This window comes from Theropithecus gelada, chromosome 3, assembly GCF_003255815.1.
Source record: "Theropithecus gelada isolate Dixy chromosome 3, Tgel_1.0, whole genome shotgun sequence".
NCBI lineage: Eukaryota > Metazoa > Chordata > Mammalia > Primates > Cercopithecidae > Theropithecus > Theropithecus gelada.
Window position 1 is genome coordinate 48,592,462 of NC_037670.1, and position 14,312 is coordinate 48,606,773.

A 14,312-nucleotide genomic window follows, 5' to 3' on the forward strand; every position below is an offset into this window, starting at 1 on the left:
GGAGAATTGTTTGAACCTTGGAAGAGGAGGCTGCAGTGAGCCGAGATTATGCCACTGCACTCTAGCCTAGGTGACACAGCGAGACTCTGTCTCAAAACACACACACACACACACACACACACAAAACTATATAAAATCATTGGAAGGGTGGTTGTGAGTTTTGGTAGCACACAATGAAAGAAGCAGCATTCAGACCAAAATGAGATGTTTCTGACTCTCCTCTCCAATGTACTCTCTACTTGTGAAGCCTAGATATTCACTCAGAGATATTCATCTGTATAATGTGAATATCTTCCAGTTCTGTGCCCTCAGGTTCCTGTTGGGCTCAGTGAGCAGAAAGTCCCCTCATTCCCTGAGGAGTGAGGTCAGGGTATTTGTTCTCCCTATGAGGTCACCTTGTGCTGGTGCTTCCCTTAATCAAAGGTCTTTAGTCCTTTCAAGGTGACCTTTTACAGGATTCTCCCTCCTTGAGATTCTAGTAATTGCTCTTCCTCCTCATGTCTTAGGGTCTAGATTGAGTAACAGCTCTGTAGTTCTTAGCTCCCACTCCCAGCGTAGCCCTTATTGGTTCCCCTGCCCTCTACTCTGCCCACACCTTTGTAGTTAGTCCCTTTTTAAATAAGCCTTCCTGGTATTTCCTAATTTGATTGTGTTTCCTGCTGGTAGCTGGACTAGTACAGTGATCCACCATCCCTCATGACCTCATGACTTCTTTTTTTTTTTGAGACGGAGTCTCGCTCTTTTGCCCAGCCTCCCGGGTTCAAGAGATTCTCCTGTCTCAGCCTCCTGAGTAACTGGGATTACAGGTGTGCAACACCACGCCTGGCCAACTTTTATATATATATATATATTTTTTTAAGTAGAGACAGGGTTTCACCATGTTGGTCAGGCTGGTCTTGAACTCCTGACCTCGTGATCCACCTGCCTTGGCCTCCCAAAGTGCTGGGATTACAGGCATGAGCCACCACACCCAGTCATGACTTCTAATTACTTAGGCCATGTTCTTGAACGCAGTGAGCTCTGTGACTCCAGTATAACTACACATACATGGTCTCAGGTCATTTTTTTCTATTTCACTACCTGCCACCAGCCTTGCTGGCAATCAAGTTGCTTCAGGAGAAGAAAGAAAAAAAGAAAATAAAAAAAGAAAAGAAAAGAAAAGAAAAGAAAGAAAAGAAGGGAGGGGAGCAGAGGGGAGAGGAGAGGAGAGGGGAAGGGAGGGGTGGGGTGGGGAGGGGAGCGGAGAGGAGGGGAGGGGAGAGGTGAGGAAAGGAGAGGAGAGGAGCGGAGAGGAGAGGAAAGGAGAGGAGAGGAGAGGAGAGGAGAGGAGAGGAGAGGAGAAAGAAAAGAGAAAAGGGCAAAGAATTTCCACTAACTCCATCAAAATTCATGTCTTGTACCCTTTCAATTCTTAATCCACCTGTTTCATGGGGCCCAGACATATACTTCTCCTTTTTCCCAGAAGCTAAGAATTTCTGGAATTGGAGTGACTGGCAGCATATAAATGGAGGTTTTCATGTTGCAGTTCAGGCCAACCTAACTGCAATTAACACTTCTTTTCTCCTTTACTAATAACAAAATCCACTGCCCACTTTACTATGAAACACAGGGTCATTTCTATTGGGACAATGTACCACTGAACAATATTAATATCCATCCAGCAACCATATAATAAAGCAGACTGAAGGAAGTGCCTATCTTAGTCTGCATGCTACCTAATTAGAAATATCTGACATTAATAGCATTTTGGGGGATGTGTATAAATATGATAGCACATAGATACTAAAATTACATTAGCAATTTTTCACATCTAAAATTCTTTAATTCTAAGTTGTACTTCATCTACAGTATCACTCACTAACATCAGGCTCTCATACACACATTCTTAGGCCTCTTAGTCTCAAAAGAGGTTATTGTAAAATATGGATGTCCAGATAATTTGCATGATTAATGAAAATATGTTTTAGAATATTAAACATTTAAAATGTTAGCATTCAGTAGACTTTCTGACAGAAGTTAAAAGACTATTAGAAAGACTGATGAATTGCTACAGTACATTAGCCCTCAGAACAAGGAACCTGCTTGCCAGAGGACATTTATGTAACTTGTTAGCTTTCTTGTTTTTTCCTTTTCTCTCCCACTCTAACTAAATTGTCCTTATGTGACCTTGGCTCAGATTTAAATGGCCAAGCATAGGACTTTGCAAAGTTTTGAACTTGCAAATTACATGAAAAACTATAGGCAGAGAGGGTGAAAGAAAGCAACTAAACTAGCCGGTGCTTGGCACACAATATATCTGGCATATAGTAGGAGATTCATAGAAATGTGTCGAAGGAATGAAACACCTTCTTTCACGTTTAGGATGGTCTTACCTCAGCACAATGGAAGTAAATAAAATAGAAAATCTTCACCTCAGCACAATGGAAATAAATAAAGTAGAAAATCTTCTTCTAGTTAGTGACAAAGTCACTAACGGTTCAGTTGTTTGGGTAGGGAATGCAGATCTACTTATTTTTTTTCCATTTGTTAGGATTTGTATTTAAAAATGAAGCTCTACCTACTGTAGTCTTCTAGAGCCTTTTGTCTTGGATGACTGCAGAGCTTATTAGGACCTATTTGGTCATTTATTTCCCTCTCTTATTATACTTAGAGATGAAATATACAATAAAGGACTGTCAGGGAGGTGTTTACATCCCCTCTGGGTAAAAAGTAAAAGACTATTGAAAAGGTAGGGCAACAAGAAATATCAAAATAAATTCTTAAGGTAGAAGCAGTAAGCGGCTTAATGGCCTTGCTTTGGGGGAGACAATTAACTTTACTTGAATTTATGGGAAGTATTATCATGAAGTTATGAGCTCCATCTCTGAGCCCTACTTGCCAAAGCCTGCTTCTTTAGGCAGTGTTTTCTTGATAGTGTTATTTAGTTGATAGTTTTCCAATGCTCAGGTATTACACAGTATCATTATTCCTGTGTCAGGGAGTGTGGAGAAAAGTATACTAGGGTACAGCATCTAAAATCCCATTACTTAGTCATTAATGAAAACAGTGGGCCGAGCAAGTATAGGAGGCTGAATCTTTGCCCCCAAAGACAAAAGGTTTGAATCAATGGAACCTCGTAAATTGCACCTTATTTGGGGAAAGGGTCTTTGCAGATGTGACTAAATTAAGGATCTAAAAATGAGGAGTGAGTGGGCCCCTAAATGCAACCACAAGTGTCCTTATAAGAGAAAGGTAGAGGGAGATTTAACCCGTGGAAAAGAAAAGATCATGTGAAGACAGAGGAAAAAGAGATGTGAAGATGCTGGCCTTGATCATTGGAGTGAAGTAACCATAAGCAGGGAAAGCTGGAAGCCACCAGAAGCCGGAAGAGGCAAGGAATGGATTCTCCCCTAGCACCTCTAGAGAAAGTGTGGCCCTGCAGACACACCTTGATGTTAGTCCATTGATACCAATCTCTGACTGACCTCCAAAACCAAGAGAGAATTAATTTCTGTTGGTTTATACCACCAAGTTGGTGGTGAATTTGTTATAACAACCACAGGAAACTAGCACAGCAAATAAACGATTTCCAGCATTAAACAAGAGGATCATTACCCCTATTCTTGGCATTTATTAGTAGACCATAGGAAAAAGTAGATTATTAGCAGTAAGTTTAATACAAATATATATAAACATCCATAGCCCTTAAAACTTCTTTCTTTCTCTTTCTTTCTTTCTCTTTCTTTCTCTCTCTCTCTTTCTTTCTTTCCTTTTCTTTCCTTCCTTCCTTCCTTCCTTTCTCTTTTTTTCCGTCCTGTTTTTTTTTTTTTTTTGAGACAGTCTTGCTCTTGTTGCCCAAGCTGGAGTGCAATGGCATAATCTTGACTCGTCACAACCTCCGCCTCCCCAGTTCAAGTGATTCTCCTGCCTCGGCCTCCTGAGTAGCTGGGATTACAGGCATGCACCCCCATACCCAGCTAATTTTGTATTTTTAGTAGAGATGGGGTTTCTCCACATTGGCCAGGCTGATCTCAAACTTCCGACCTCAGGTGATCCACCCGTCTTGGCCTCCCAAAGTGCTGGGATTACAGGCCTGAGCCACTGCACCGGCCTGTTCTTTTTTTCTTGTATATGTGTTGCGTGTGTTCAATCAACAAATTTTTTTTAAACAGGACAGAAAGCTCCTTCAATAAAATGAATTTATGAATATGACAGTTAAGTATATGCTATTTTTATCCCTCAAATGTTTTAAATTTCCTTGTAACATAGCTGTTACAGGCTAAAGAGCATTATACAAGTTTAAAATATTCTTGCAAAGCAAAAACATTCTGATTTTGGCTTTATTAATAGCAGAAGGCTCTTTGAAGACCTGTAAATATATACTTTGCCACTCCCTGAAAGAAAAGTGATTTTTTGTATCATAATTTATTTGTTTCTCCATTCCCTCATCAACTCTTTATTGAATATGTCCTAGGTACCTGGTAAATCTGCTAGGCTCTGGGAAAAATAAGTTACAGCACCTGTTCCCAAGGAATTAAGAGTTCAGTGTGGTCCTTTGACATATGTGTAAATAAATACATCCCTATGAAATGTGATAAACTACAGTAAGTAATGTATACAAGTGGTGTGGAAGCAGCAATTACAAATAAATTATTTCAGAACCAAATGATCTGGGCATTCAAGACTTTTGGCTACTTTGCTTACCAGCATCAGCAATCAAGTTCTGTGTATATGAGCTTGAGAATAATTAAATTGTGCTTACGCATTTGCAGTAGGAGAGGAATTTAACAATACATTGGAAATGTTTTGTATTCCTTATTCTTGTGGCCAAATATTTAGGATATTCATAGGGAAAATTATATTCAAGGTTACAGTAGACAAGATTCAATATCTTCAGATTCTGGATTATAGAATTAATAAATTATAGGCATTTTACTCCCGACTTCAAAAGCAACAACTTGTGCAGTAAAGGTTACTTAATTAAAATTTATCCAACTGAAACACCCATTTATCTGAAACAAATGTTTGTGCAATTGACATCAACCAACTCCTCACATGAGTAGGTAAGAATAAACAATGGAATGATGCCCAATGAATATCAATTAAAACAAATTGCTCCTAATAAACTTTGCACAGGCCCATGTTCATATGCACCTGTGTGAGTCCACACCCCCACCCTTGGAACTTTATTACTGTAACTTGTCTTCTTCAAAAGGACAATTAGCATTGACTGCATCTTAAAGACTGTGTCTTCATTTTATCCTTGAAGCCTTAATTTTAATCACTGATAAGGCGCAAGTTTCAGGTAGGACCAGCTACATAACGGGAGACAGCCCGAGTGCTTAGAAAATGGTCCAGCGCAAAATGAAAATGCACGACCTCTTGTTCAAAATGATTAAGAATTTAAAGACAGCAATACAGTACCGGAGCATTAAGCCAGATGTGGACCTTTGTGAGAGCACAGCCCTGTGCAACAACACAGGTTACATGAAGCTGGCCCTGGTTTCAGATATCCCTTATCAACAGTTCCCATTTGAATTTTCCCAAAGACCATACTGCAGACGTATGGAAATGAAAACAACCTGCCTAAAAGTCACATTATGATCCCAGCTTCTTTGCACAGGCTGATATTAACTAGAAAGGCATTTTTGGGTGCCCATTAAAATTCCATTTCAATCAAAACGTGGCATGCTTACTTGACTTGGCTTTTCTCCATTCTAATCAGCCTTACTCACATAACTTATGAGGCAGAGAAAATGCTATGTGTTCCCCAAAGTGTGTTTGTTAGCCTCCTGGACATATTCCCAGCCCTCTTGCATTCAGCTGGGTCCCTGTAATCAGTTCACATCAAAGGTAAGGTCTGGCGCATAATATCTGCTTTGAGATTCATGTCCTCTTCTCACTAGGTTTTCCTTACTCTTTCTTTGGCTGCCTTCATCTCTTCATCTAAATGACCGGAAGCATGGAACTCTGAAACAGGGAACCCAACAAAGGAAGAGCTCACATCTCTGGGTCATTTTTGGAGGAAAGCCATTCAGGAATGTTGCTTGACCCCCATTTGAGTGCTACATAAAATTAAACTTTATTACATTAAGCTACTTATATTACTCTAATACTCTGTGTTAGAGGGTATGGTAATCTGAGGCAGGGGGATAGGGCCCAGAGGGGTATCAAGAATGTTGAGCAATTCTGATACACATGAACCTTGGGCCACCTTTTGAGAAACTGCTGAAATCATCCGATCAGCAGACTATAAAACAATGTGCTAGCCAATAGCTATGAGGTTATCTTGTGGGGATATTTATATTCTCATAATAGCATGCATTAACAATTTTCAAAGGACTCTTTCCTGTGTATTTCTAGAGGATTCTGGAGCACTGTGAGGGCTTCAACATTGCTAACAGTGAATTATCTGGGATAGAATGACCAATAGCAACAATGATACTTGCTGAACATACCCCCAAATCTCACAAATTGTCACCTGCCTGCCTGTAGGACTTACAGACCTCAAAATCTCAAATTACCCAGGAAGAATTTGATGGAAACCCTGGAATTGGGGCGGAGACTAATAATCTGGGAACATTGATCTTAGGAAACTCAGGGTCTGGTATTATCAGAGGGATGAGGGGAGATGCCCGGAGTGCTCAGAATAATGGCAAGTGTTCTTTTCCCTTTGGCTGCAGAATGTCAGCATTTATGGGAAAAAGTCGATCAAGTACTTACTGGATCTGCTTAATCAAGCATAATCGTCACTATGTGACTGGCAGTTATTGGAAGGTCCTGTGTAAGACAGTGCCAGAACCAGTATGCAAATAACTACTTATATTATAGATAGTAAAAGGAAAAATAACTTTTTCCTCAGCACAGGAAATCAACATGATGCAATACAAGAACATAAAGTTCGGCGTGTGAGGGATTTGGAATCATACTTAGTTTCAACACTTATTTGCTTCAGGTTCTTAAGTATGTAAGATCCAGTTTATTCAAATGTAAAGGGGATGTTAATGTCTACATTGCAGGGTTGTTGGGAAACGTAAGCATCTAGCATGACTTCTGCAAGATTTTACCTCTGCCAAGCTCATTATTTGTATCATATAATAATATTATTGATACTTTTAAGATTTAAGCATGAAGAAGCACTTCCATCACGCACTTTCAAATCTGTACCATAAAGAATCCCACTAAGCATCCTTTCTGCCTTCTGTAAAACTTAGAAATTCTTTTGCTTAGTCTTTTTCAAGACACACAGTGTCAGGCATTGATCATCATCTCTTCCCCACACAGACAGACACATACTTATATTCCAAACATAGGTTCAATTGTCCAAATGCTCATAAGTTGTAGGAAATAATAATTTTTTCAATATTTATAAAATATTGAACTATCATATTCACACAAAGGGACTTTAATTTGAAAAATTACTTCTCATCCTGAATCTTAAAAGGAACTCTCAGGATCCTGATTTATACAGATTTTTCTAGACTGTCCCTTTTTTACTACCTACCTTTATAGATGTTTTATTTACTGTGCTATAAGAGGTCTAGGATAGTTTTCCTCTGAAAAAAGCCAAAAATTCTTCAAATATAAGAGAAAGATATAATTTAAGGATTATTTATAAGTGCATTTCTGAGACATGAATTAGACATCATATAAATTACTATTAATAAAAATCAATCTTTTTTCAGTAATTTCAAAACTACCTCGCATTTTAATGTTTGCAGCAGTGTTGATACAGAAAAATTTAATTATCTAATGCATTTGTTATTTCAGCTGAATCAAAAGCATTTTAACTCTTGAAATATCCTATGCCACAGAAGATCCCAGATTAAACTCTATGGCAACATCTAAAAGATCAAAATATACCTTTTCACATAAGAAAAACAGGATACAAAATTTACAGTAGTTTAATTAGTATAAAAATAGCTACTTCTGTGTTTTGTAAATTAATAAGTTTAACAAATAGACTTATATTTGTTGATTTTATTGCGAGCTTTCAATGAGCAATGTGTCTATTGCCCTACCTGCATGATTGCAGCAACTATAAATTGAGATCTTTCTAAATAAATAAAACTCTATTAGACACTTGGAATAAAGTAACATAAAATACATAGTCTTTTCTGTCAATAAATTTGCAATCTAGCTGAAGAGGCAGTACCAACATCCAATACTGTGATAGCAACCCAATCCCAACACAACATATGCATCACAGTGCCAAACCAGTACAGCCAAATCGTAGCTGAAGAGCTCAGTGAAGGGAGACATCCTTAAAGTCTGTGAGACTGGGATATTTGCCTTCTAAATTGAGATATTCTGGTTTTCAAAGTATACAGTTGTATATGTATGTGTGTGTTCTTTTTTTTATTGTATTGTTTTAAGAGGAGAAAGACTACACAGATATTTAGTATAAAATTATGTACTAGGCAGGTAAGCTATTTGTGAAGTAGAACTACTTAGCTATATACTATATTATTTATAAGAGGAATTGTCAATTAAAAACAAATTGACACTAATTACACCAAATTGGACTTCAGTTGATTACCGTACACCAAATGATTCATTTATACATTCTGTTTTCATTGGATGTTGTGGAAAATTGTTTGCATTTCAGTGATTAAAAGGAAATCTTTAGTACAATTTTTCCATAAGGTTTTTCTTAGAAAAAAAAATCATGGTGTACAACTTATTAAGTGATTAGCTGTGGGGCTAGCTGTTACATACGAGGTGCCAGAGATATTTGGAGCCCAAAAGCACGACCCCGGACCTACAAGAACTTATCATTCAACTGGCAAGGCAGCACTCTGTATTTAATATAGTAATACAAAGTGGGCAAATGTTAAAGGCTACATGAGCCTATTAGATACAGGTGTCCCGGTGAGGATACTATTCCCCAAACCAGAAGGAGCCAGTTCCATTCTAACCCTGAGTCTATGAATATAAGAATAATGCTGATATATCCCTTTTTGGTTTCAAATTTCCATTATCTGAAATAATAAAAGACAGGTGGAAGAGAAGTCCTGGAAGAAAAGGGTTCCTAAATATGCATTGCAAGAATGTCATAAATAACTGTTTAAACAAAATTGTATACTAAGTAGTAAACTTGGGGGCTGATGGTTAATTCTTCAAGAGGGGGATTCCCATATTCATGGAATCACAGGTGTCAAAGATGGAAGGGACCTATAGAGGGTCTATTCCAATACCACCATATTGCACGAAGATTTGAGATGGAAGAGGGTAAAGATATCTATCCATGGTCACACCAATTTGCAAGTAAGAAGAATTCAGATTTGTGCTGAGATCTGGAATTAAATCTCAGCCTCCTTCTTCACATCATGCTGCTTAACTATAAGTAAAGCACAGGGCAATGGACAAAGTTAGATATTTAACAAAATGCTGCTAATTGAAATTAGACCTTATAAAGAAAAAGCAACCTCTCTCATCCTTACAAATCCTCTGAAATTTTTGTTTCCTAAATAACATACAGTCCCTAGGTAGGAAAAAGGCAGATTTACAGTAGTCTACATATCATTAACCTTAAGGAACAGCAAAATTAAAAAAAAAATCAGCAATATAATATTTGCCTCATGGAATCATTGTGAGAGCATTATCCCAGAATAAGAGAATTTACCAATCAAAAGAGCCTTTAGAAATCGTTCTCATGACTTATGTGAAATAAAGGATCTATGCCAGCCAACTTAAAGAAAAATCATACCTCCTATAAGGTGTCTTGAACACCATCAGAGCCTTCTGAAACAACATTTTGATTAGCAAAGTGAAAATGAATCGCAATATTGGCACAGGGTTTTGCTACAGTTTTACTTAAATCAAGACCAATTGGTTGAAAAGAGGAGATATAACAAGAAGAAAGATTAATTTCATGTGCTGCATTTTGATTGGGCTTCTGGATCCTCAAATTTAAGATCCATACTTTCCCCAGGACTCATCATTGCCTGATGATAATTACAAAGGTATGGTAATGGAGCGCTTTAAATCAAACATGCACAGTAGATCTGCTGTCACTGCAAGAACCATCTCATTGAAGCTGGCAGGGAAGGATGTGCTTGCCTTTCAACTGGCAGAGGAGTCTTCTTGGCTGGCATAGAAACTAGCTCTGCCTTAAATCTTCCTGATTTAAATTACTGTTAGAGTAATTTGGCTAATTGAAAATGTCTGTCTTTGGAGAAATTTTTCATAATGTTAGTGTCATTTGCAGGGTGCAGAAGAGATCTTCAGGGCAGCGGCGCTGCCTGCCCGCCTACAAAGCCCCCATTGATCAACAGCACCATCCAAAAAGTCCACCTAGACAAGGGGTCATCCAAGGACATGCCAATGACTCTTTCTTGCCAAATGGTATACACGAGCAAAGTGTCTCTGAGACAATGCGAAGCCTCCAGTAAGGCAGACAGTGTAGATGGGGTATTCCCAGCCCATGCTGGACAGCTCCAGTTATTTCGAGAAGTGGTGTGGAACTGGAACAACCTTAAAGGAAAATTGGCCATCTTTAATTTAAACATAAATGTATGTGACAGACCACCTGAAGGAAATAAGCAAGGGGAGAAAAAAAATTTCAAAGCAGACATAGTTTTACAATTTAGGCAGAAATCACAGTTGGGACACGATGTGTTAAAAGTTGTGTAAAAACTGGTTCTTAATAAAATCACAATGCATGTGGTATTGTTTTTCAATGTTTTTATTTCCTAATTATTTCATCTCCTTTTAAATCTCTAAGTTAATTTTCCTTAACCTTTAAAGCACTAATCTGCTAAAAGAAAATGAGCACGTCTTTAATGGTCCTGAAATGGGAGGTTAAATTACATGCTACCTACTCAAACAAAATTCTACCACAATGCATCGGTGAATTCAACAAAACAAGCCGAAATCACTGGTGGGAAAAATAAATCAGTCTCTGAGAAGGCAAATCCTTTTGGTTTTGTTCTTCCTGTTCTGGCCCATCTCAGCCTTGCCGGGCCTCCAGTTCTCCTTTTTCCTGAGTCTCTGAGTCCCTCATCCAATCCAGGTCTCATAACACTTGCTGGTCTTACCAATCATCCTGCATCCAATGACTCACTCTTTTTCTCGGCTTTACCCTTACTGAACACTCTCTGACTTCAAACTTGTCCTCCTTCCTTGTGCAGTTTGCTGCTTCAAAGTCTCCTCAACTGCCAAAAGCTAGCATTTATAAACATTCATAAACAAAGAAAGATTTTAGTTATAATGATCAATCCAAGAGCCCCCAAAACAGAGACTTAACTTTGAAATCTGATTTTATGCCACTTGTGCCTCTCTTGTAAGCTCATTTCTAAAGGATTTGAAATATGCATTGGTGAGCTTCTCTATTATGTATCCTAGGTTGAGCCCATCTATTTAAAACTACTACCCAGCTTGGCAGAGCTACCTTCCACAGTTTATTTGTAAGTCAATTCTTTGGAATGCCTTTTCTGGTGGAAACTATCATCTACAGAATGGTTTAAGTCCTAGGCCAACTCGAAATATCTATTTAGTCCACAAAGTACAAGAAGCATAGCACTGAACTAAAGAAATTGGAAGCTCATATAAGTTAAAGTTGAAAAGAAGCATAAAGAGTATATAAACCAACTTTTTTTTTTATAGATGAGAAAATGGAGATATTAAAAAGCTAATTCTTCCATTCTAACACAGCATCCAAGAGGCAGAACTAGGAGTTCTCTTTATTGCCAAGACTGGGCATTGTCTCAATTAACCTACACGACAATCTTGAATGATTAGTATTATTATTCACACAAGGAAAGCATAGTCAAGAGAGCGTAAGTAATTTGGTCAAGGTCATACAACTAGTACCAGTAGGGTGGTGAAGCGGGGATTTAATCTCAGTTTTCTCAGACTTTATGCATGCTTCAGTCTACTGCCCCTCATAGATCCAGTTATTATTTGTCACCACCATTTCATTGAGAATCTGTTTAGAGGCACAACTAATATGTCTGGGATTACATTTCTTCATTACGTAATGGGAGAAAGGTCACTCTTCTCACCCACAAGTCCAAATCACTAGTGATAGCCCTACGGTCTAGAAGAGATGCCAAAAAGAAAACTTATGAATAATAAATAGAGCAGTTTAACTGAACCCTGGGAGAACACAACTTTCTTTACTTCGTGTCTTGTTCCAGCTACGGGCCTATATTATCTCTCCTTCCCTTCTCAGTCCAGTTCCTTCTGAGCTGCCTATAATTCTTTTCCCTTTTTTAACCTCCCATTTATGTAACAACTTACTAAAGTCAGGGTTCTGCCCCATCACTCCACTGAAATTGTTCTAAAAACATATATCTCAGTGACTTTTTAGCAGATAATTCAAATCAGTATTTTTTCAATCAACTTTCTAATCTGGGTAGGCAGCATTCAATAGCTTTAATTATCCTATTCCTAGAACTCTTTTCTCTTTTGCTTTTTATAAGCCCATTCATTTCAGAACCATTCCTCATCTGCCTTATTTATAAGCTCTTGCTCCTCCTCCTCTTCCTGGTCTTAAATGTTTGTGTTTTCTAGAATCTGACCCTTGATCTTCTTTTCTCTAAAAACCAGTGTTTTTCAACTTTTCCTGAACATTGGAATCTATAAGGTGGTATGCAAATTATAATAGCAAACGCTTCTGAATGGCAGAGTACAGACCTCCATAAATCCTCTCCTCTATTAAAAAAAAGAGAGAGAGAGAATACTACTAAAAAAGGAGAAAAATAAATTTTGCCAGAACTCTAGCAATTAAGCAAAGGCTTGCAAGAATCTGAGGAACATTTATTCCAGAAAATCAACTGGCCCTTGGTAAAAACAGCAAGCTTTGTGGCATTTAAATCTGCCCTATTCCCCCTCCCTATGTCCATGGTAGCCTTCCAACCAAAAGCTACACGAACTGTAAACTCTAGAAGCCTAAGAGCCACTGGGAGGGAGTGAGTGGGTTTGGAGTTCCTGGAAAATCCTATCCCTAGAGAACTGTCACTCTTCACCTCACTAGCACTTTCACACTCAGGGCTTGTTTTTTTCTGATGATGTGACTGACAGTTGACTCAAATCTAAGGCAGCAGCTCATTTGGTATGAACAGCCCTGTCCTTAAAGAATTTGTTAAAATCAATCAGTGCCAATTATTCAATTGTGCAGCTGAGGCAGTGACACAAGTTGGGTCAAGAGACTTACCAAAAACTTTAAAAGAAAAAACTGGGGGATGGGATTTTTATATGGAATGTTGAAAATATCTAACATATTCCTGGAACTCTAGAAGATCATATGCACTTGCAGGAATGTGCACACGTACAAAAAAGACCTGGGAAGGCCTTAATCTCTCACCTGTGGATAATTCTGAGGCTTTGCACAAGCAGGAAATGAAGGCTAAAGTAGAGTTTTCAAACTGCCTGCTGGAATGTTGAAATATTCCCCTCAAACACATGCACCCAAAGCCCTTCAGTAAAATGACAGCTACTTGCTGGTTCAATGCATTCAAAGAAATCTATGTGAAGTCATTAGCTGACTGCTAAGCCAACTGATCAGAGATATTGAGGGGTATGCGTGACAGAAAGTCAGACTCTTCACAATTAATTCAGGAAACTCAATAAACAAACAAGCATCCATAGCAACAAACTAACAACACCCACAGCTAACATTGTAATTAATCATAAAAAAAAGAATGCTTCTCCTCTAAGATCAGAAACAAGACAGGGATGTGTGTTATTCCTATTTCAATTCAACATTAAAGCTACATTTGAGAATGTATATTGTATAACACCACTGATATGAATTGTACATATACACTTAGTATACTAAAAAACACTGAATTGTACACCTCAAAAGGATAAATTATATATTATGCAAATTATACCTCAATAAAGCTGGTATCAAAAATATTACTATCTGGGCTCTATCTCCATATATTCCCATTTAATGCTTGCTCGATGTGACCTGGATCTTGAAAATTCTTAAAGCACTTCAAATGATTCTATTCTGGAGTCAACAGTGAGACCCACTGGTCTATGTCATCTCTCTGGGAGAGTGAGTCTAAATCTCGGGATGCCCACTGGCACCATCCAAGGAGTTTTTGAAATTTCAGTGTTTTCTATGAGGAACTTAACCAAATGTATAAGAAAAAAAAAACTCCATTAAAAAGTGGCAAAGGACATGAACAGACACTTTTTAAAAGAAGACATACATGTGGCCAACAAGCATATGAAGAAAAGCCCAGCATCACTGATCATTAGAGAAATGAAAATCAAAACCACAATGAGATACCATCTCACACCAATCAGAATGGCTATTATCAAAATTCAAAAAATAACAGATGCTGGAGAGGTTGTGCAGGAAAAGGAATGCTTATACA